This window comes from Musca autumnalis, unplaced genomic scaffold (assembly GCF_047663935.1).
Source record: "Musca autumnalis isolate F117 unplaced genomic scaffold, ASM4766393v1 scaffold_2, whole genome shotgun sequence".
Taxonomy (NCBI): domain Eukaryota; kingdom Metazoa; phylum Arthropoda; class Insecta; order Diptera; family Muscidae; genus Musca; species Musca autumnalis.
In genome coordinates this window covers 43,853,743-43,876,695 of record NW_027411755.1, presented here as the reverse complement: position 1 = coordinate 43,876,695, position 22,953 = coordinate 43,853,743, and positions in this window count along the sequence as shown.

Sequence of the window (22,953 nt, the reverse complement as noted above, 5' to 3'; positions counted from 1 at the left end):
GGCTGCCCGATGAGCTCTATTGTGTTTACTTACGACAATTTCTCTCTGGTCGCATTGGTTGAAAATGTCAGAGACAAATTTACTACAAAATCGGAACTTCGTTGAAGGGAACATTCTAATCAAATCGTGTTGAATGTGGGCCAACACAGGTAGGCCGCAATGAATAGCATTGACAACTTCAGTGTTGACTGCATCAACAATTTTGGCCAATATTTCGTTTTTATCTCTATATTGTACAATATGTCTCGTTTTGTTTCCGAAAAGTATAAAATTTCGAGTGGTGGGAAATTCCGACTCTTCCAGAATGATTTGGTTGCGAAAACAATTGACCGGTTTGTCTGAGCTTTCCATAGTGTAAGTGAATGACTCTTCACTATGGACTGTTGCCATGTCTGACGAATTATCGTTCTCCAACGCATGGACAAGTTGCCTTGATAGCGCATCTGCAACTTGATTTTCTTTTCCTGACTTATAATACAAGTTTGCATTATGTTCATCGATGAAAGCTTTCCAGCGCTTAATTTTTGCATTCGGATTACGATCCGAAACTGCATATGTCAAAGGTTGATGGTCAGTGAAGATGTTAAGAGTCTTCACACCATAGAGGTAATGTCTTAATGTTTTAAGAGCCCAGACTATTCCTAAAAGCTCCCTTTCGTTTGTTGCGAAATGCAACTCTTTATCCGACAATGCTCTAGAAATCATAGTGATTGGTCTTCCCTCTTGGGATAGGACAGCACCTAAACCATGTGCTGATGCATCAGTGGTAAGGTCGAACGGTTTTTTATAGTCAGGGTACATCAACATGACGTCCTCCGAAGATAGAATATTTTTCAGTTTGTGAAATGCATCCAGTTGGAAGGCGTTAAGATTGACTACAACCTTTTTGGATTTGGTTGCAGGAATTTTACCGTTTTCTCCTTTTAAAATATCAGTTAAAGGTTTTGCAATTTTGGCAAAGTCCTTGATAAAACATCTGTAATAATTTGCTAACCCAAGAAACGATCTTAGTGCGAACAACGTCGTTGGTTCTGGGAAATTTTGTATTGCACTTATCTTTGATGGTGCGGTTTTTATACCTTCTTTGGATACGACAAAGCCAAGGTATTCAACTTCAGATTTAAAAAAATTTGATTTTTCGACAGAGACTCTCATGTTTGCATCGAGCAGTTTCCTAAGAACACAGTCGATATGTTTTACATGATCCTCTTTGGTTTCTGAAAAAACAATAACGTCATCAACATAAACGTAACATGTTTTGCCTATTTCATCTCTTAGTATGTCATCTATCGCTCTTTGAAACATACTAGGAGCATTCTTTAGTCCAAATGGGAGACGGCAAAACTCGTACTTTCCGTTATTTACAGAAAATGCCGTTTTTTCCCTATCTCTTTCCGCGAGTTCAATTTGATGAAACCCGGATTTCAGATCTAAAGTGGTAAAGTACTTTGCTTTACCTAAATTTGATAATATCATTGTTACGTTCGGAACGGGATACTTATCACTAATTGTTTTGGCATTAAGCTTCCGAAAATCTATAACGAGACGTTTGTTTCGGTTGCCTAGATTATCGACACCTTTTTTGTCGACTATCCATACTGGGCTATTAAATGGTGACCTTGAAGGTCGAATTATACCATCTGCCAACAATTTTTTTATTTCTGAATTTACGAATTCAGATACACCCATTGGGTATGGATATAGTTTAGAATAAATAGGTTCTTCGTTCTCCATGTTAATGGTAGCAACGATATTTGTATTATAAGGTAGTGTAGTTCTTTAGGATCAGCAAAAACCTTTATTCGTTTTTTTAACATTTTCTGAAAATCCGCCTTAATTGCGAAAGGCACATCAATTTTATCGACGTCTATAAAATTAACATCTTTACATTCAAAAAATTCAATTAGTTCAGAGCCAGAATTATGTAGGATAAATCCTTTTTTTAAATCAATGTTTGCATTGATTTTCTTTAATAGGTCTAAGCCCACAATTCCATCAAATGTTGTTAGAGTTGGCAAAATGAAGAATGTAGAGTTCATGCCGAATAAATTTACAAAACATTTTTGTTTAATAGGAGTTTGTCCGTTGACAGAGTGAACTGAAAAAGGAGTACTTACGGAAATTATATGCTTCAGTTCATTGAGAGGTTTTATATAATTTTTTGAAGCACCAGTGTCAATTAAAAGGCGTATTGGTTTCCCTGCTATCGTCCGCCTTATGAACGGTAGTAGGGACCTGCCTCTAAAAAATTTACATAGTCACGGTCTTCATTTATTTCATCGTTTATGTCTCCACATTCGGATTGAGCTATGTCACAATAGTGTCCCGCCTGCTCTTCTCCTGAATGGGATTCTGGAATCATATTATTCACTTTTTGAAATTTTGGGCCCGTACTTCGGCCAGACCCAGCTTGACGCTTAAATGGTTGTCTGTGAGAAGTTTTACCGTTACCATAATTGGTCGGTTGTCTGAATTTAGACGAAGTTGGGTCCAAGTCCATGTCCTCTATTTGATCTCTAGCCTGTAAATTAGCATCACCACCATTTTCGTAATGTGGATTTTTCTGTTTATGATAGTTTTGTTGTTTATAGTTCCAACCACTATCAGACGGTTTTCTTGGCTGAATTTTTTTTGAGGTTTCAGACCTTAACTTTTTTTCATCATTCCTATTCGCAAACGATGTGGCAAAGACGTATCTTTCGTGATTCGCCTCTACCTCCTGCGCTAAGGCTAGAGCTGACGGAAGATCAGCAGCGCGGGCTGAGAAAAGCACATCGCAGAGAGGTTTCCTCAATCCGGAAACAAATACTCTGAGTGCATCCTGTCTATATTTGTTATTCATGGCCAAAGCGAGAGTTTTGTCGTAACTCATAATTGTTTTATTGGTTAATAACGACAGTTTCTTCTCTACTTCGTCATAAAATTGAATCACTGACTGTTCGCCTTGTCTGAGGGTACTTAGTTCTTGTTCGATTAGATGAATTGGTTTTTTATCTGAATATGTAAAATCTAATCTAGCTATGATCGCTTTAAAATTTAGCACAGTGTTGAATGACGCTAATACAGCATCTGCTGACCCCCTAATTTTGTTCCTAATAATGCAGACCGCTTGGTAGTGTTTTGAACTACCATCGTATTTTTCGAAGACTTTATACGCGTTATGTGCCGCTTGTCTCCACGAAACATAGTTTTCGATTTTCCCGTCAAATTCGGGCAAAGATTTGATAATATCAAGTGATTCATCACACGTTATTGATGAATAAATTTTTACGTCTTCGTATGGTTTCACATCTGTTTGCCCTACTGAAATGGACGATAATTTTTTTGTTAACTCGTCGACTTTTTTGTCGACTTCTGTTTTATATGCCAGAATCGCTGTACGTACAGCGGATTCTATTAATGCAGTCATTTCTTCACTGTTCATATTGTCTTTTCAAACAAAAAATTGTTACGACTATAACAAGATCTAAATCACTGTGTTTTTTTTTTTTTTTTTTTTGGCACAAAGATAAAAATTTTTTAAACACGCACTACACTTTGTTTTTTCTTAAATATTAAGTTCTTAATTCACCAGTTTTGGACACAATTTTGAAATTCAATGAGTGACACACTTACATGACTTTATGTTGTTTAAAAAGAGTAAATCCTTATATTTTTCAGCAAGTTTTAAGCGGGGTCTCTTAATCCAGCAAGTTTTAAGTAAGGCTTCCTTCCAGTAAATATTACTTTCAGTAAGTATTACGTTATTTAAAAAGAGTAGATCCTTAGATTTTTCAGCAAATTTTAAGCGAGGCCTCTTAATCCAGCAAGTTTTAAGTAAAGCTTCCTTTTTCAGCAAAATTTAAATTTAAGATGATAGATCTCTTTTTTTTAGATCTTTATATTCGTAGGACTGATTTAAACTGATAGATCTCTTTTTTTAGATCTTTATATTTGTAGGGTTGAACCCGGTTGGGCGCCAGTTAACAATAAAAGACTTCTTCGTCTTTTGGTGAGCTTAAATAAACTGTTTCTTTATTGAAATCCAAAAACTTATTCTACTTAAACTACTTAAGTTATAAAAGACAAAAAGTGCTGACACCATGATCACGCCACTAGACGTAACACGACTCCATCAATGTAGCCTAGCAAGAACACAACACAGCCAAGCAAGCAACAATGTTGTTTGTTAGTTCGGCAGGGATGTGCTAACTTACATATAACAGCAATATTACACTCCTATCAAAATAGCGACGTTACCTATCGGCAAAATTATTTCAGATTCCAGCTTTTTTAAGGTTTTTGACAACGTATTAACAAAAATAACAGGAGACAGTCAAATAAAGTGAATTGGTAAACTGAGGCAAAATCAGGAAACTTGAATTTTTCGTACACACTGTTTATGAAAATCTGGCTGTGTCTCAAAGAATCGGATTTTGTCGGATGTAATTTTTGCATAACTTTATTCGAAATGGATGTCAGTTTCGTGTACCAAATGGCCGAACCTGCAATTCGCTGCAATTTTTAGATACACTCCATGAAAGAAGCGAAATTCGTGAGTAATGTATAACATGCTATTGCTTCAATCAACATAAGGGTACTTTATATATAAACATTTTATGTAAACTTTTTTGTTCACAAAAAGGAAGTATTTTGGCCACTCTTTAATTCCCTATTCAAAAGTTTTAATATTTCCAATAACTTGTTTAAATACAGTTCCTTGAACATGTGGTCCTTTTTATACCCTCAGCATTTATGCTAACGAGGGTATATACACTTTCACACGGGCAAAATGTGCCTCATCGAAATAATGAGTATGTTTGGACGAAATGTGTTTTAGACAATTTGGAGTCGATTGAGCAATGTCCGTCCGTCTGTCTGTCTGTCTGGCTGGCTGGACCGCACGATAACTCTCGAACGGATGAACCGATTCGGTTCAAATTTTGGCCTTCGTAATATTTTGCCCAAACTTAGTTTATGTTCGAAGAAGTGCTATATCGGTGCACTTCTTCCGGTACCTCCCACACAAAAGTTCGAAAATGTTCGGAAAATTTGTGAGCACGATAACTCTTGAAGGGAGTAACCGATTTGGTCCATACTTTGCACATCCTGAAATGTGTACCAGACTTAGATAAGGTTTCAATACGGACTCAATCGGCCCACTCCTTCGGGTACCTCCCACACAAAATTTCGGAAAAGTTAAGTTTAGGGCCATCTCTCGAATCGCTTTGATTTTTGTTTTTGCAACTTGTATTCACTGCCCCCCTTACGACGGTACAAGTTTCATTAGGGGCAAGTCCATACTTACTGAGAAAATAGCATGAAAGTTAAAAAAAACCCCTATGACACCGAGTGAGGTGGTTGGAGCGCAAGATAACTCTAGAACGGATCTGCCGATTCGGTCCAACATTTGTTCGAAGATAAGCCATATCGGTCCACTCCTTCAGCTACCACCCCCACAGAAGTTCAAAAATGTTCGGAAAAATTGTTCGTACGGGAGTGGCCGAATTGGACCATATTTTACACATCCTAATATATCTACCAGATATAGATCAGGTTTAAATATGGACTATATTTGTCCACTCCATCCGGTACCTCCCACACAAAATGTCGGATAAGTTCACTTTAAGACCTGATATCGAACTTTGACTTTGATTTTTGTTGAAGCAACTTGCATTCGCTGCCTCAATTGCGATGGTAAAATTTTTTTTCAGGTGCAAGTCCATACTTCTTGAGCAAACAGCCCGAAGGGTGAAAAACCCCATAGGCACCATATGTAGTGGCTGGAGATCCACTTCCATAATGGTCAATGTCGATCCATTCCTTTTAGTATCTCCTCCGCAAAACTTTTGATCTTTAATCCTAATCAACATTTTAGTCGGTTCAAACGCCCAAAATTTTTAAAACCCCGTAAATACATTTTTTTTGGGAAAAAATTGTTTTAATATACACATGCTGAGGGTATATCTCTGTCGGAAAAGCCGACCGATACTTTTTTACTTGTCTTGTTTAAATTGGCCTATATGGAAATTTAATGTGGAAATTCTTATCCAATTACATGAGGAGAACTTTACAACAAGTGCAAAAAATATTAAGCGGATGTCTTCACTAATCTAGAGGAAAGAAACATGTTCAAAGTAGATTTTTTGATCCGTGTCTTTTTATCGAAACATCAAATATTTTCTTAACAAAATATACTAAATATAAGGCAAATAAATGTAAATTTATCTATTCTATATCCGTGTTTAAATTTCAAGCTTTTTTCCTAAAAAATATCAAAATTCATTACATCGTTTATAAATTGACCACAAAAATATGACCGTTTTCAAAACGAGAAAAATAAACGATTAACTAATTGCATCACACGTCTTTTTGATCAATTTTTCCATAGAACAAAATGGAATACGAAACCGATATCGAAAACAATTCGATGTCGGAAAATGTACATGCATGACACCTACAGTCGTTTTTGACTCGTTTTGGGCTCGAAATCGATTTCCATCACATACATGAATGTTTTATTTTAGAAATGTTGGTTAACGTGACTGTCCGCTTAAAGAGCGCATTAGTATGAAGTTAAGAAAGTTGGACTCATAATTATTTTCACAACGATATAGATACGATTTTCATTCCCAAGATTTTCATACATTGAGGTTGCAATATTGGTTTCGCTAATGTCATTCGTGAAATTTTTGACAAAATATAGTTATAATGTTTTATTTTAGAAATTTTGGTTTACATTTTTGTGTTTATTTCAGCTTGAGTCCATATTTTGTTGTATTCAAGTATTTGGATAACAACAAAATGTTTTACAGTGGATATGAAATTGATTAGTTGCGGGCGGAGGGTAGGGAATACTATAGTTTCAGTTGTCACCAAGCAGCCTCATCAGTTCCCTTTTCCGCCGACTCTGTATCGATAAACAGGTCAATAAGCCCATCCAGCAAATTAAACAAAATGAGAAATTTGCTATATGGCCCTAAAACTGATTACCCTACAATTTGAGTCGAACCAAAGAATTTCATATCCACCACTGTTTTTATGTCGTCTTTGCTTTGCAAAGAATACGAACATAGGAATGTTGCTTCAATATGCGGGGGTAAAACAACGAGAAAGTTGTTGTTTTTGCATTACGCATTGATCAACAAGGCCGTGCTGATGCCTATTATTGTTGTTGGCGTTTTTTATTGTTGGACTGCAGAATTTTACATCTTTGTGTTTATTTCAGCTTGAGTCCATATTTTGTTGTATTCAAGTATTTGGATAACAACAAAATGTTTTACAGTGGATATGAAATTGATTGGTTGCGGGCGGAGGGTAGGGAATACTATAGTTTCAGTTGTCACCAAGCAACTTTATCAGTTCCCTTTTCCGCCGACTCTGTATCGATAAACAGGTCAATAAGCCCATCCAGCAAATTAAACAAAATGAGAAATTTGCTATATGGCTGGATGGGCTTATTGACCTGTTTATCGATACAGAGTCGGCGGAAAAGGGAACTGATGAAGTTGCTTGGTGACAACTGAAACTATAGTATTCCCTACCCTCCGCCCGCAACTAATCAATTTCATATCCACTGTAAAGCATTTTGTTGTTATCCAAATACTTGAATACAACAAAATATGGACTCAAGCTGAAATAAACACAAAGATGTAAAATTCTGCAGTCCAACAATAAAAAACGCCAACAACAATAATAGGCATCAGCACGGCCTTGTTGATCAATGCGTAATGCAAAAACAACAACTTTCTCGTTGTTTTACCCCCGCTTATTGAAGCAACATTCCTATGTTCGTATTCTTTGCAAAGCAAAGACGACATAAAAACAGTGGTGGATATGAAATTCTTTGGGTCGACTCAAATTGTAGGGTAATCAGTTTTAGGGCCATATAGCAAATTTCTCATTTTGTTTAATTTGCTGGATGGGCTTATTGACCTGTTTATCGATACAGAGTCGGCGGAAAAGGGAACTGATGAAGTTGCTTAGTGACAACTGAAACTATAGTATTATCTACCCTCCGCCCGCAACTAATCAATTTCATATCCACTGTAAAACATTTTGTTGTTATCCAAATACTTGAATACAACAAAATATGGACTCAAGCTGAAATAAACACAAAGATGTAAAATTCTGCAGTCCAACAATAAAAAACGCCAACAATTTTGGTTTACGTGAAAATCGTCATTTTGGACCATAAAATCGTCAAATCGTCAGTTTTCAATTTTCGCCAAAAAAATGTCAAATTCGGCAACACTGCCTCATCCTCTTCAGGACTACTGGTCGGGTGTCAATTGCGGACAAGCGTCATTTGACATGGCCTGAAATCTGAAATAATGATGATTGTTGGTGTATAAGTTTGAAGTAGTTTTGAAAAATCGTACTTATATGTATGGAAAGTACTAAATGGGACTAAATTTGGTTCAATTTGCATTCTGGTGAACGGATTGATCTGGAAACCTGAAATATGGAATTAGGATTACTGTTGAAGTGTAGGATTGAGATATGGAGGTTGCTTTGGAACTTAGTACTTATGTGTACGAAAAGTACTAAATGGTACTAAATTTGGATTTGGGTGAATGGATAGAGGTGGATATTTGGAATTGAGATTACTGTTGGAGTGGAAGATGGAGATACTGAGGTGGTTTTAGATTATCGTACTTATGTTTATGAAAATCACTAAATTGTACTAAATTTGGTACATTTTGGATTTGGTTGAACGCATGGAGCTGCAAACCTGAAATTTGGATTAAGGATTCCTGATAAAGTGTAAGATTGAGAAATGGGGGTAATTTTGTAAATTCGTACTTATGTATGTGTACGAAAAATCCTGAAATTTGGAAATACGATTAGGATTTAGGTAGTTTTGGAAATTTGTACTTATGTGTACGAAAAGTACTAAATGTGACACAATTTGGATTTACTGAATGCATCAATCTAAAGTCCTGAAATATTAACTTATGTTTACTGTTGAAGTGGAGGATTGATACAGTTATTGAAAATCGTACTTTCGTACGAAAGGTATTAAATGGTACTAAATTGGTATATGAATAGAGATGGAATTCGGAAATTTGGTATTATAGTTGCTGTTGGTGTGTTGGGTACGAAAATTACTAAATGGCACAGAATTTGGGTCAAATTGTTATTGTGTAAAGGGTTAGAGATGAAATTGTATGTAATTGTATCGGTATATGGATAGCAGTTGGCGTTTAGAGTGGAGAAAGGAGGAGGTTTTCGAAATTTGTTCTTATGTATCCGAAAAGTACATCGAGTATCGCGCTTGGGTTATAGTTTTGAATATAGGTAAAGGTATTCGAACTGTACTTAAAAGAAATTAAGTATCAATTAAAATAGGTATTAGTACATCAAAATGTTTATCGTCCATCATTTTCATATTTAATATTGCTTATTTGTATGTATATTATTCCCTTTCCGCATACGAAGTAGCGGGCATTTTGCTAGTTATAGATTAACTGTTAAAGACTTTTCCAAAAGGACTATATTCACCTCGCTTGCGTACGACAACTATTAAACATATAAGCGAGCCTTTCTTCAGGTTATCACTGAGACTTTCTTCTACAGCTTGTTAATAATAGATCCACATTATACCTCGTAAAGGAAGTCGTCTATCTAAGACGTCTTTGGGTTGTTTGTAAAATAATCTTTCCTCCATTTCATCTAAGAAACATACCCATCATAAAATATGATGTGTATGTCACATGTCAATCTGACTAACAAATTCAACAACAACGTTATTAATTTTTATAAAGTGTCAAATTCAGGAGACATGGTGTGCGATTAGCATAATCACTGGCATAAAAAGAGAGACTACATTGTAAAATGTCAATGTCATACTGCCTTCATCAACATCATACAGTATTGCCATTTTTACTCGATTCAATCTGAAGGATAACAATCTTCACTAGCAGAATCCTGCTGGGAACAAAAAGAAATAGCAATAATATTTGATGTTATTATACGCCTTTCAAATGTCGTATAAAATACTTTGGTTGTTGTTCAAGAGTGTGTGTGCGTGTTAGACTTTATTTTGTTATTGTATTTTTTCCCGCGACAGCTTAAGTTACAATTGTTTGGTAAAAATTTCCATTGTGATTTGGAAATGTAATGATTGACATGACATTAAATGACAACTTGACATAAAATGTCATTTGACACACAGTCGCAGTTATCATACAGACAGTTAGTTGTTTCGCTATGTACGTATAGTAGACAGTTTTGTTGGTAGTCAGTCAAATCTATTCACTCAAGATTCACTGAAACTCAATGAATCATCAGACATAGTGAAGTAAAGGTTTATCAAGAAAGTTGGAGAACAGTGGTTTGAAAGAGGAATTTTTAAATTTTAATATCAGCAATAAACGGCGCTAATGGTTTCAGTTCTCTTCTTCACAACACTGTGCCCTTTCGCTTCGTACCCGCTGTACAAATCTTGTTGAATAAAGTATTTTCAAGTGGATTAGTTGTGAGTACGAAATTGTTACATATTCTCAGGCCATCATGACTGTCATCATGTTTGGAAAATCCAACATCTCAGCCAATGACATACTGACAGATAGTTAAGCATGGAGGCAGCTAAATCAAAGTTGACACACAATATGAATGACACAGTGACACTTGGGGTTGTTGCATTCATCCATGCGATAGTATCTTTCGTTTAGATCATCTGAATCATTGCCAGGGATTTTAATTTCAATTTCATTTTTTTTTTTAATTTTTCCCCTTCGCTCAAGAAACACGAAACGTAGAGTACAGAGAAGTAAAAGGGGTTGTCTGATTACGTTCATCCATTCATTCGAGTGTGACATTTTGAGGTTGACATTGTTGTCAGTTGTCGTTTTATTGTCATCTGTTGTGAGAAGTGTGTAGAATAATACTGTGCTAATACCTGTGCTTCCAGAGAAGGATCTTTTTTTCGAAGATATATCGCAAAAAGATCTTGCATAGCCTAACTGCTAAGGAGTCAATCACGGATGAAATGGATTAATAAGCACTTTTTTTCAGAAGGGGTCTATAGAAGCACCCTTCCTTCCAGGAAGGAAGCACCCTTTCTTTCAGAAAGGGTCGGTAAAACACCCTTTCTTTCAAAACAGACTAGGTCTATAGAAGCACCTTGCACCTTTCTTTCTGAAAGGGTCTACAGAAGCACCTTTTCTTTTAGAAGTAGACTGTATAAGGACCCTTTCTTTCAGAATGGTTCTATTTAAGGACCCTTTCTTTCAGAAAGGTTCTATAGAAGCACCCTTTCTCTCAGAAGGGGTCTATTGAAGCACAGTTTCTTTCTGAAAGTGTCTATAGAAAGACCCTTTCTCTCAGAAGGGGTCTATTAAAAAACCTTTTCTTTCAGAATGGGCCTATATAAGCACCATTTCTTTCAGAAAGGGTCTATATAAGCACCATTTCATTCAGAAAGGGTATATATAAGCACCATTTCTTTCAGAAAGGATCTGTAAAACACCCTTTCTTTCAAAACAGAAAGGGTCTATAGACGCACAATTTCTTTAAGAATGGGTCTATAAATGCACCATTTCTTTAAGAAAGGGTCTATAGACGCACAATTTCTTTAAGAATGGGTCTATAAATGCACCATTTCTTTAAGAAAGGGTCTATAGAAGTACCCTTTCTTTCAGAAGGGGCCTATAGAAGCACCCTTTCTTTCAGAAGGGGCCTATAGAAGCACCATTTCTTTCAGAAGGGGCCTATAGAAACACCATTTCTTTCAGAACGGGTTTATAGAAGCACACCTCTTTCAGAAATGTTCTATAGAAGCACCATTTCTTTCAGAAAGGGTATATATAAGCACCATTTCTTTCAGAAAGGGTCTTTAAAACACCCTTTCTTTCAAAACAGAAAGGGTCTATAAATGCACCATTTCTTTAAGAAAGGGTCTATAGATGCACCATTTCTTTAAGAAAGGGTCTATAAATGCACCATTTCTTTAAGAAAGGGTCTATAGATGCACCATTTCTTTAAGAAAGGGTCTATAGATGCACCATTTCTTTAAGAAAGGGTCTATAAATGCACCATTTCTTTAAGAAAGGGTCTATAGACGCACCATTTCTTTAAGAAAGGTCTATAGAAGCACCCTTTCTTTCAGAAAGGTTCTATAGAAGCACCCTTTCTTTTAGAAGGGGTCTATAGAAGCAACCTTTCTTTCAGAAGGGGCCTATAGAAGCACCATTTCTTTCAGAACGGGTTTATAGAAGCACCCTTCTTTCAGAAATGTTCTACAGAAGCACCATTTCTTTCAGAAAGGGTCTATAGAAGCACACTTTCTTTCAGAAAGGGTCTATTGAAGCAACCTTTCTTTCGGAAACGGTCTACGGAAGCACCCTTTTTTCAGAAGGGGTCTATAGAAGCACCCTTTCTTCCAAAAAGGAAGCACCCTTTCTTTCAGAACGGGTCTGTATAACACCATTTTTTTCAAAACAGACAAAGTCTATAGAACCACCCTTTCTTTCAAAACAGACAAGGTCTATAGAAGCACCCATTCTTTCAAAACAGACAAGAAAGAAGTAGACTGTAAAAGGACCCTTTCTTTCAGAAAGGTTCTGTAGAAGCACCCTTTCTCTCAGAAGGGGTCTATTGAAGCACCCTTTCTTTCAGAATGTGTCTATAGAAAGACCCTTTCTCTCAGAAGGGGTCTACTAAAACACCTTTCTTTCAGAAAGGGTTTATATAAGCACCATTTCTTTCAGAAAGGGTTTATATAAGCACCATTTCTTTCAGAAAGGGTTTATATAAGCACCATTTCTTTCAGAAAGGGTTTATATAAGCACCATTTCTTTCAGAAAGGGTTTATATAAGCACCAGTTCTTTCAGAAAGGGTTTATATAAGCACCAGTTCTTTCAGAAAGGGTTTATATAAGCACCAGTTCTTTCAGAAAGGGTTTATATAAGCACCAGTTCTTTCAGAAAGGGTTTATATAAGCACCAGTTCTTTCAGAAAGGGTTTATATAAGCACCATTTCTTTCAGAAAGGGTCTATAAAAGCACCATTTCATTCAGAAAGGGCCTGTTAAACACCCTTTCTTTCAAAACAGAAATGTTCTATAGACGCACCATTTCTTTAAGAAAGGGTCTATAGACGCACCATTTCTTTAAGAAAGGGTCTAAAGAAACATAATTTTTTTAAGAAAGGGTCTATAGAAGCACCATTTCTTTAAGAAAAGGTCTATAGAAGCACCCTTTCTTTAAGAAAAAGTCCATGGAAGCACCCTTTCTTTCGGAAAGGGTCTATAGAAGCACCATTTCTTTCAGAAAGGGTCTATAGAAGCACACTTTCTTTCAGAAAGGGTCTATTGAGGCACCCTTTCTTTCGGAAAGGGTCTATAGAAGCACCCTTTCTTCCAGAAAGGGAGCAACCTTTCTTTAAAACATGTAGGAAAAGCGTTAAGTTCGACCGGGCCGAACTTTTTATACCCTCCACCACAAATTTCAGCCATTTCGGTGGATTAATGTGGCCACAACCTTCAAAATACCGCAAATCGGAAGGTGCCGTTCTATGCGGGCTATCTGATGGCGTGGACCTATACCTACAAATTTCTACCAAATTTCAGCCATCTCGGTGTGATAATGAGGCCAAAACCTTCAAAATACCGAAAATCGGGAGATATCGTCCTATGGGGGCTATATCAAAACGTGGACCTATGTAAACATTTTATGGTAGAAATGTTTCTTAGCCTCTGGAAACACAAAATACAAAGTTAAAATGATTCTGTTGTCAAATGGGACGAATACATTCAAAATATATTAAAATGACGCGTACTCTACATGGGGCGTTATATGGGGGCTAACCAAAACGTGGACCTATATAAACCAACTTTGGTAGGAATGTTTTTTGGCCTCTGGCGACACAAAATACCAAATTACAACCAATTCGGTGGTAAAATGTGACAAATATCTTAAAAAATACTTAAAACGACGACGCGTCACGCGTCATTTTGTATGGGGGCTATACGAAAGCGTGGATCTATATAGCCCGCTTTCAATACCAAAAGTCCTATGTACATATAATAGATTTTCCCAAAAATTCATCCATCTACGTCAATCCGTTCGGACGCTAGAGTGATTTCCACAGACGGACAGACGGGCGGACATGGCTATATCGATGTAGAATTGCACGCTGATCATGAATATATAGTTTGTGGGGTCTACAATGATTATTTCGAGTAGTTACAAACGGAGTGACAAACTTAATATACCCCCATCCTATGGTGGAGGGTATAAAAATGTGTCCAGCTAGGTGAAAGGTACCACCTACGGGGCTATATCTAAGAGTCAACCTATCTTTACATTTTTTGGCGGAAAGGGTAGTTTCATCAAAACAATGTAGACCCTAAAAATTGGACCCATTTCAGTGAAGAAATTTCTTGACCACTGAAAATTCCCGAAAATCGGGAGGTACAGTTATATGGGGGATATACCAAAACATGGACCTATATTGACGATTATTTTTGAATAGACAAAATTGTAGCTAAAATTCTCAAAATACCGATCATTACAGCTAGTTCGGTTAAAAATTGCAGCTAAAATTCTCAAAATACCGAAAATCGGGAGATACCGTTATATGGGGGCTATACCAAAACATGGACCTATGTTGACGATGTTTCGTTGGAGATGTTTTATGACACTGAGAACTTCAAATGTCAAATTACAGCTATTTCGGTTAAAAACTGTAGCTAAAATTCTCAAAATACCGAAAATTGGGAGGTACCGTTATATGGGGGCTATACCAAAACATGGACCTATGTTGACGATGCTTGGTGATGATGTTTCATGACCACTGAGAACCTCAAATGGCAAATTACAGCTAGTTCGGTTAAAAATTGTAACCAAAATGCTCAAAATACCGAAAATCGGGAGGTACGGTTATAAGGGGGCCATACCAAAACATGGACCTATGTTGACGATGTTTGGTGGAGATGTTTCATGACCACTGAGAACCTCAAATGTCAAATTGCAGATAGTTCGGTTACAAATTGTGGCTAACATTCTCAAAATACCGAAAATCGGGAGGTACCGTTATAAGGGGGCCATACCAAAACATGGACCTATGTCGACGATGTTTGGTGGAGATGTTTCATGACCACTGATAACCTCAAATGTCAAATTGCAGATAGTTCGGTTACAAATTGTGGCTAACATTCTCAAAATACCGAAAATCGGGAGGTACCGTTATATGGGGGCTATACCAAAACATGGACCTATGTTGACGATGTTTCGTGGAGATGTTTCATGACCACTGAGAACCTCAAATGTCAAATTGCAGATAGTTCGCTTACAAATTGTGGCTAACATTCTCAAAATACCGAAAATCGGGAGGTACCGTTATATGGGGGCTATACCAAAACATGGGCCTATGTTGACGATGTTTCGTGGAGATGTTTCATGACCACTGAGAACCTCAAATGTCAAATTGCAGATAGTTCGGCTAAAAATTGCAGCTAAAATTCTCAAAATACCGAAAATCGGGAGATACCGTTATATGGGGGCTATACCAAAACATAGACCTATGTTGACGATGTTTCGTTGGAGATGTTTTATGACCACTGAGAACTTCAAATGTCAAATTACAGCTAGTTCGGTTAAAAATTGTAACTAAAATGCTCAAAATACCGAAAATCGGGAGGTACGGTTATAAGGGGGCCATACCAAAACATGGACCTATGTTGACGATGTTTGGTGGAGATGTTTCATGACCACTGAGAACCTCAAATGTCAAATTGCAGATAGTTCGGTTACAAATTGTGGCTAACATTCTCAAAATACCGAAAATCGGGAGGTACTGTTATATTGGGGGATATACCAAAACATGGACCTATGTTGACGATGCTTGGTGGAGATATTTCATGAGCACTGAGAACCTCAAATGTCAAATTGCAGATAGTTCGGTTACAAATTGTGGCTAACATTCTCAAAATACCGAAAATCGGGAGGTACCGTTATAAGGGGGCCATACCAAAACATGGACCTATGTCGACGATGTTTGATGGAGATGTTTCATGACCACTGATAACCTCAAATGTCAAATTGCAGATAGTTCGGTTACAAATTGTGGCTAACATTCTCAAAATACCGAAAATCGGGAGGTACTGTTATATTGGGGGATATACCAAAACATGGACCTATGTTGACGATGCTTGGTGGAGATATTTCATGAGCACTGAGAACCTCAAATGGCAAATTACGGCTAGTTCGGTTAAAAATTTTAGCTAAAATTCTCAAAATACCGAAAATCGGGGGGTACCGTTATATGGGGGCTATACCAAAACATGGACCTATGTTGACGATGTTTCGTGGAGATGTTTCATTACCACTAAGAACCTCAACTGTCAAATTGCAGATAGTTCGGTTTAAAATTGTGGCTAAAATTCTCAAAATACCGATAATCGGGAGGTACCGTTATATGGGGACTATACCAAAACATAGACCTATGCCCATATCCTTTGGGATATAAGTTTGTTGATCACTAGGAACCCTAAGTGCCAAATTATAGCGAATTCGGTCTGCAAATGTGGCGAAGAACGTCAAAATACCTCAAATCCGGAGGTACCGTTATATGGGGGCAAAATTTCAGCACTCTATCTCAATTATTGCGGACGCTAGAGTGATTACAACAGACGGACCGACGGACATGGCTAGATCGTCTTAGAATTTTATCCTGATCAAGAATATTTATACTTTATAGGGTCGCAAATGATTAGTTCGATGTGTTACAAACGGAATGACAAACTTAATATACCCTCCATACTATGGTGGAGGGTATAAAAAGGTATGTAACACACCCTTTCTTTCAAAAGAGAAACGGTCTATAGAGGCACCCTTTCTTCCAGAAAGGAAGCAACCTTTCTTTAAAAAAGTTATGTAACACACCCTTTCTTTCAAAAGAGAAACGGTCTATAGAAGCACCCCTTCTTTCAGAAGAAAAACGGTCTATAGAAGCACCCTTTCTTTCAGAAGGGGCCTATAGAAGCGCAATTTCTTTCAAAAGGGGCCTATAGAAGTACCATTTCTTTCAGAAAGGGTCTATAGAAGCACCCTTCTTTCAGAAATTTTCAATAAAAGCACCCTTTCTTTTAGAAAGAGTCTATAGAAGCACCCTTTCTTTTAGAAAGAGTCTATAGAAGCACCCTTTCTTTAAGAAAAAGTCTATAGAGGCACCCTTTCTTTGAGAAAGGGTCTATAGAAGCACCCTTTCTTTCAGAAAGGTTCTATAGAAGCACCCTTTCTCTCAGAAGGGGTCTATTGAAGCACCCTTTCTTTCAGAAGGGGTCTATTGAAGCACCCTTTCTGTGAGAAAGGGTCTATAGAGAACCCTTCTTTCAGGAATGTACTATAGAAGCACCCTTTTTTTCAGAAAGGTGTATGGAATCACCATTTCCTTCAGAAAGGGTCTTTGGAAACAATCGCGGCAGTGCAGGAAACGAAGTTGAACAACAACTGCAGTTTACAGCGTTGGGATGGTTACAATGTAGTGAGGAAGGATAGCACGTGACGTGGAGGTGGGGAAGTAGGTGGCATGTCATAACGTCCAGGGTCATAATGTCCATGGACGCTATGACACCAAAAAAAGTGTCATATCGTCCATGGACATTGTGACACTTTTGCAAATATCATAATGTCCATGGACCTTATGACACTTTAAAAATAAAAAAATATGGTATAAAAGTGTTATTCATAATTCATAATTTGATTGATAAATTTTTAAATTTGTTTCAACAATTTGTCTGCAATAAGGGCAAAGCAAAGGTGATCGATTTGTTTTGGACTTTGCATCTAACTTTTCAAAACAATAAGAACAAATCTTGAAATGTTTACATGGTTGAAGCAAAATATTTCTCGGTTCCTGCACACAAATAACACATTTAAGGACCTCTGTAGGTTGACTCGGAGATGTTTCTGTATCCTCCTGAGTCTCCGATTCAGAAATATCTTGGCTATCAGCATCCTCTATGATGTCATTATTAACAATGTCGTTTTCCTTGTTTACAATAGCTTCGAAGAACTCAGATAGAGTTCTGGGTTTTTCGGTAAGACAGACTGTAAGATTTTACAGTTTTTGCTTTCTTGAATTCGTCGTTTTTTCGGCAAAACACTCAAATTACCCGCCGAAGCTTGCGCCAAAGAAACAGGATATGAGACATCCTCATCAAACGATATGACGAATAAAGACGGACGACACGGTGAAGAAGTCGGTGCGGAAAACGGTAAATGCAAATGTAATGAAAAATCGGCGGCCGATTTTTCATTACATTTGCATTTACCGTTTTCCGCACCGACTTCTTCACCGTGTCGTCCGTCTTTATTCGTCATAAACAAAGGAAATGAAAAATCGGCCGCCGATTTTTTATTCCCTTTATCCTGCTCACCACCACCGAGAATAATTTGTCATACCTTTCTCATCCACTGTTTTTCGAAGTATTTCAGAAATGTATTAAAAATTTCCTTATTGTTTTGGGAAAAAATTCTCTAATTCATTTTTAAGTGTTAAAAACATCTCTTCAATTTGCTCCGGATTTGCTAATGGTAGACTTAAAAATTTTCTGTACCACTTTCTGCATTCTTCTCTGCGCTTTACAACATTTCCGAAGCCCTTGATTTTATGTACTTTACGCACAATAGCCTGAGTGAACCAATAGCCTTTTTGGGTGACTCCTGGAAACACGCATTCCAAAGCTTGTTTCAAAGCGACTTCATCTCCAATACAATAGCACATCACAAAACAGCTTCTGAGTAAACTACTCACTAAATAACGGTTCTTTTCATCGAAATTTTAAGTTTTGATATTTTTAGACATTATGTCACTCCAAAAGTGTCATAATGTCTATGGACGTAGTGTCGCAAATTTTTAGACTTTATGACACTCCCAAATGTGTCATTATGTCCATGGACGCTACGACACTTTTTTTGGTGTCATAGCGTCCATGGACAATATGACCCTGGACGTTATGACATGCCACCGGGGAAGTAGCTTTCCTATTGCACCCTGTTGAGCCTTTCTAATGGCCCGTACGTGAAATGTAGGGGGTATCAATTCAATCATTAGTTGTGGAACTGCCGAAGTAGAGCTGCTTAAATTATACATCCCATCGATAAATAGCTGTACTCCAGGTTATAGACCCAAAAATATCCCGCTTTTGGAAGGTCCAAACCTACTGGTTTAGAGGGACTGTAATGCTCATAATGAGTTCTGTACTCCAGGTTATAGACCCAAAAATATCCCGCTTTTGGAAGGTCCAAACCTACTGGTTTAGAGGGACTGTAATGCTCATAATGAGTTCTGGTATTCGGAAATGACTAAAGGTGTATAGTGCTAGCTGAGCAGATTGATAGATGTATGTTTTGAACGAAAAATGAGGACGTCACTCCCAGAATTATCGAAGAATAGGAAAGGTAAGTGGCGTAGTTCAGGGAGTTCACAAATCATCGCTTCAAGAAGGATTATCAAAAAAGCTTGACGAGCTTCGGCAGCTTACCCTGAAAATAACCAGGTTGGTCGGTGAGCATAAGCGGAACAAGTGGGTAAATCATCTGATGAGTAGCAACATTAGAGCCGGAAATATCGTATTATGGGCAACGGTTAAGTCACTCTTGAACCCTGGAAAAAAGGAAAATAGGACCTATGGCGTGGCGACGCTACGCTGACTCATCCGAAAAGGACCGCAACTTATTTTAATCGGAAATTTGTCAAGCACAGGACGAAGAAAAGAGTACAAGTCGCATTAGATATCGTCCTGCAATTTACAATAAGAATGTCATCAGAATCGGTAAATCATGCAAAGCGTTGGGCCCTGATGGAATCTCCACGGTAGTGCTGAAACACCTGGATGAGTACCTTACCAAAGTTCTTAACTTATCGCCAGCCGTCCACATCGTTCCCGAAGACAAAAAATGGGAAGATTTTTCCGCTACTGAAGCAAGAATGGCAGCAAAGGATAATCGTACATGCTGATTTCGCTTTTGTCGTCGTTAACAAAAATTTTATTTCTTCCCAGCTTCAGAAATAGCTATCCATGTGCCGATCACGGCACGAAAATAGCGCTGCTACCCTTCTCCGCACAGAGGATTCAACCAGAAAAAGCAATGCGATGGAGTGGTGTTTCGCTTAAATTATGAAAAGCCTTTGATACTGTCAAGAAGTCCACTCGGTTTGAGGACACTGAACAGGCAGATTATCGATAGACGAGCTGAAGCATGGAGTCTATTAAAGACTAGCTGAGGAGTTTATCAATAAACGATATGAAATCCTGAGTTTTCGACCAGCTGAACAAATGAATATTTCATCGACATTTTAACTCCAGGTCTTCACCGTCCAAATGTTTACTCATTTAAATTATATTTTTGCACAATATTACACTGTTTGTATCCCCATCTACCTCTCTATATCCCTGCATCATGTTCAAATTGTATCTTAACATTTCATATCACTTCATCTCCATACAAAGAAAACAAGTCATTCACTCAAATGAAAACATTCATTTTATGCATCCATCTGTCTTTCTCCATTTCATTATCGTATCTCTTTATATGTTTGTAATTTCAACTGCGACGACTGCCGCTTGCAACATTTGTATGTGTATTTTTATTATAATGCTGCATTCGAAGGGTGATACATCACATTGTGTTGACAGTTATTATGCCGCTAATTGACACATGTCAACGCAGCAAATGTCAATGTTAACATTTTGATGATGATGATGATGTCGTTCGTTGGCTGATTTTGTCTAATGCAAAACATTTGTACGTATGTATGTATAAATGAACATCGTGTGCATAGCAGTCAGAGTTTTGTACATATTCGGTGACAGATGTGGCATGTAAAATGTCGTCATTAAAGTGAATATCACCTTATTTTGTGCGCGTGTAATTAAAATTTTATTTGTCCTTTTGTAACCATATTATATGAAATTATTTGTGAGGAAAGGTCAACACCATTTTAAAAACAACAGGAAACTTAAAAAGATGGAGATGTATAAAGATAATTCTGAAAATAGAGGCATTTTTTAGAGACACCAGAGAAATGCTCAAGTGCTCCTCAGGGTGTACCACGTATTTGTATGCATCCGGTTGCATGATTAGCATATCCACCTGGCACACTGACTATTAGAGTTCTAGACCTTTACAAGATACCTTTACGCTGCTTGAACTCAAGAAAAATGAGGGCACCTTGTCAATGACTTAAAAACAAAATCCTCCCGCCCTTATTGATATAACCCCTCCAGTGAAGTACGGCGGCATATTTCAGAACAAAACACAATAGTATCTTCTGAAAACTGTGGATATAGATACATGGTTTGGTCATTTGGTATTTATGGTTCCCATTGTTATAAACTTCTCCATCAAAAGTTGTGGACCGAGGCCCACGTTGCGGTATAGCCCCCATCGGCTTAAACTTTTGGATAGATACAAAAAAACAGAAAGCCTACATTTGACTAAAATGTTTGGGTCTTATGTCCGCCATATTTGTGTTTGTGGACATATGTAACTCCCTAAATGTGTTGAGTTCATTTTGGATTTTTAGCCGGGCAGCTGTGACATCATCCATCGTAAAATGTGGTAGTACCTCCTCGGCTGGCGGAGATTTTATACGACTTAATTTATCATTCTCATAATTTAGCCACTTCTACCTACTGTTCTCACCGACCAACTTGTTAACTTCCATTGACATTTCCCCGACTAAGATCTTTAGGGTTGGTCCGACAAAGCTAATCACTCAAATTTGTCACTTCTACTGGAAAGTTTGGTCACATTCCAGATATTGGACTAGCAGGAATAATATACCTCTATATACCTGGTAAATTTGGACAAAATATAGGAGATCCAAAGTTTGGACTAAATTGGTTGCGCGGTTCAAGAGATATCGTGCATACCATTTTAGTGACATTTTTTTTTAATGTTTGGGGGGAAGTACCGGTAGTTGTGGACCGGTATTGTCCATCTTCGAACTTCGAAACTAAATTGGGACAAAATATGATGAAGGCCAAATTTTGGAAAAAAATTGGTTGTCATTGGTGCCATAGGGGTTATCACATTTTTCAGGCTGTTTTCTCAAGAAGAATGGGCTTGCCCCTGAAAAAACTTTTACGGTTGTAATTGAGCCAGCGAATGCAAGCTGTTTCTACAGAAATTAAAGTGATTCGAGAGCAGGTCTTAAAATGGACTTACCCGAAATTTTGTGTGGGAGGTAACCGAAGGAGTAGACAAATATAGTCCATATTCAAACCAGGTTTATACCTGGTAGATATATTGGGATGTGTAAATTATGTACCAAATTGGTCACTCCCTTCAAGAGTTATCGTGCTCACAATTTTTCGGAACAATTTTGAACATTTGTGTTGAAGGTATCTGAAGGAGTGGACCAATATTGCTTATCTTTAAACTTAAATTAAGTTTGAACAAAACATTACGAAGTCCAAATTTTGGACTGAATCAGCTGATCCGTTCGAGAGTTATCTTGCGCTCCAACTACTACACCCGGTGTCAGAGCGGTTTTCACCACCTTTCAGGCTATTTTCTCACGAAGTATGGATATGCCCCTGACGAAACTTGTATGGGGGACAGTGAACACAAGTTCTTACAATATAAATCAATGTAATTCGAGAGCAGGTCCTGAACTGGACTATTCCGAAATTTTGTGTGTGAGGTACCCGAAGGAGTGGACCGATTGAGTCCATATTGGAACCTGATTTAAGTCCTGTAGAAATTTCACGATGTACAAAATATGAACAAAATCGGTTACTCCCTTTAAGAGTTACCGTGGGCACAAATTTCGTGGGGGAGGTACCGGAAGGGGTGGACCGATTTTGGAGCGAATCGGTTAATCCGTTCGAGAGTTATGGTGCGCTCCAGCCAGTCAGACAGACGGACTGACATGGCTAAATAAACTCCAAATTGTCTGAAACGAATTTCGTCCAAACATACTTGGGGTCTAAAACCATTATTTCGATGAGGCACATT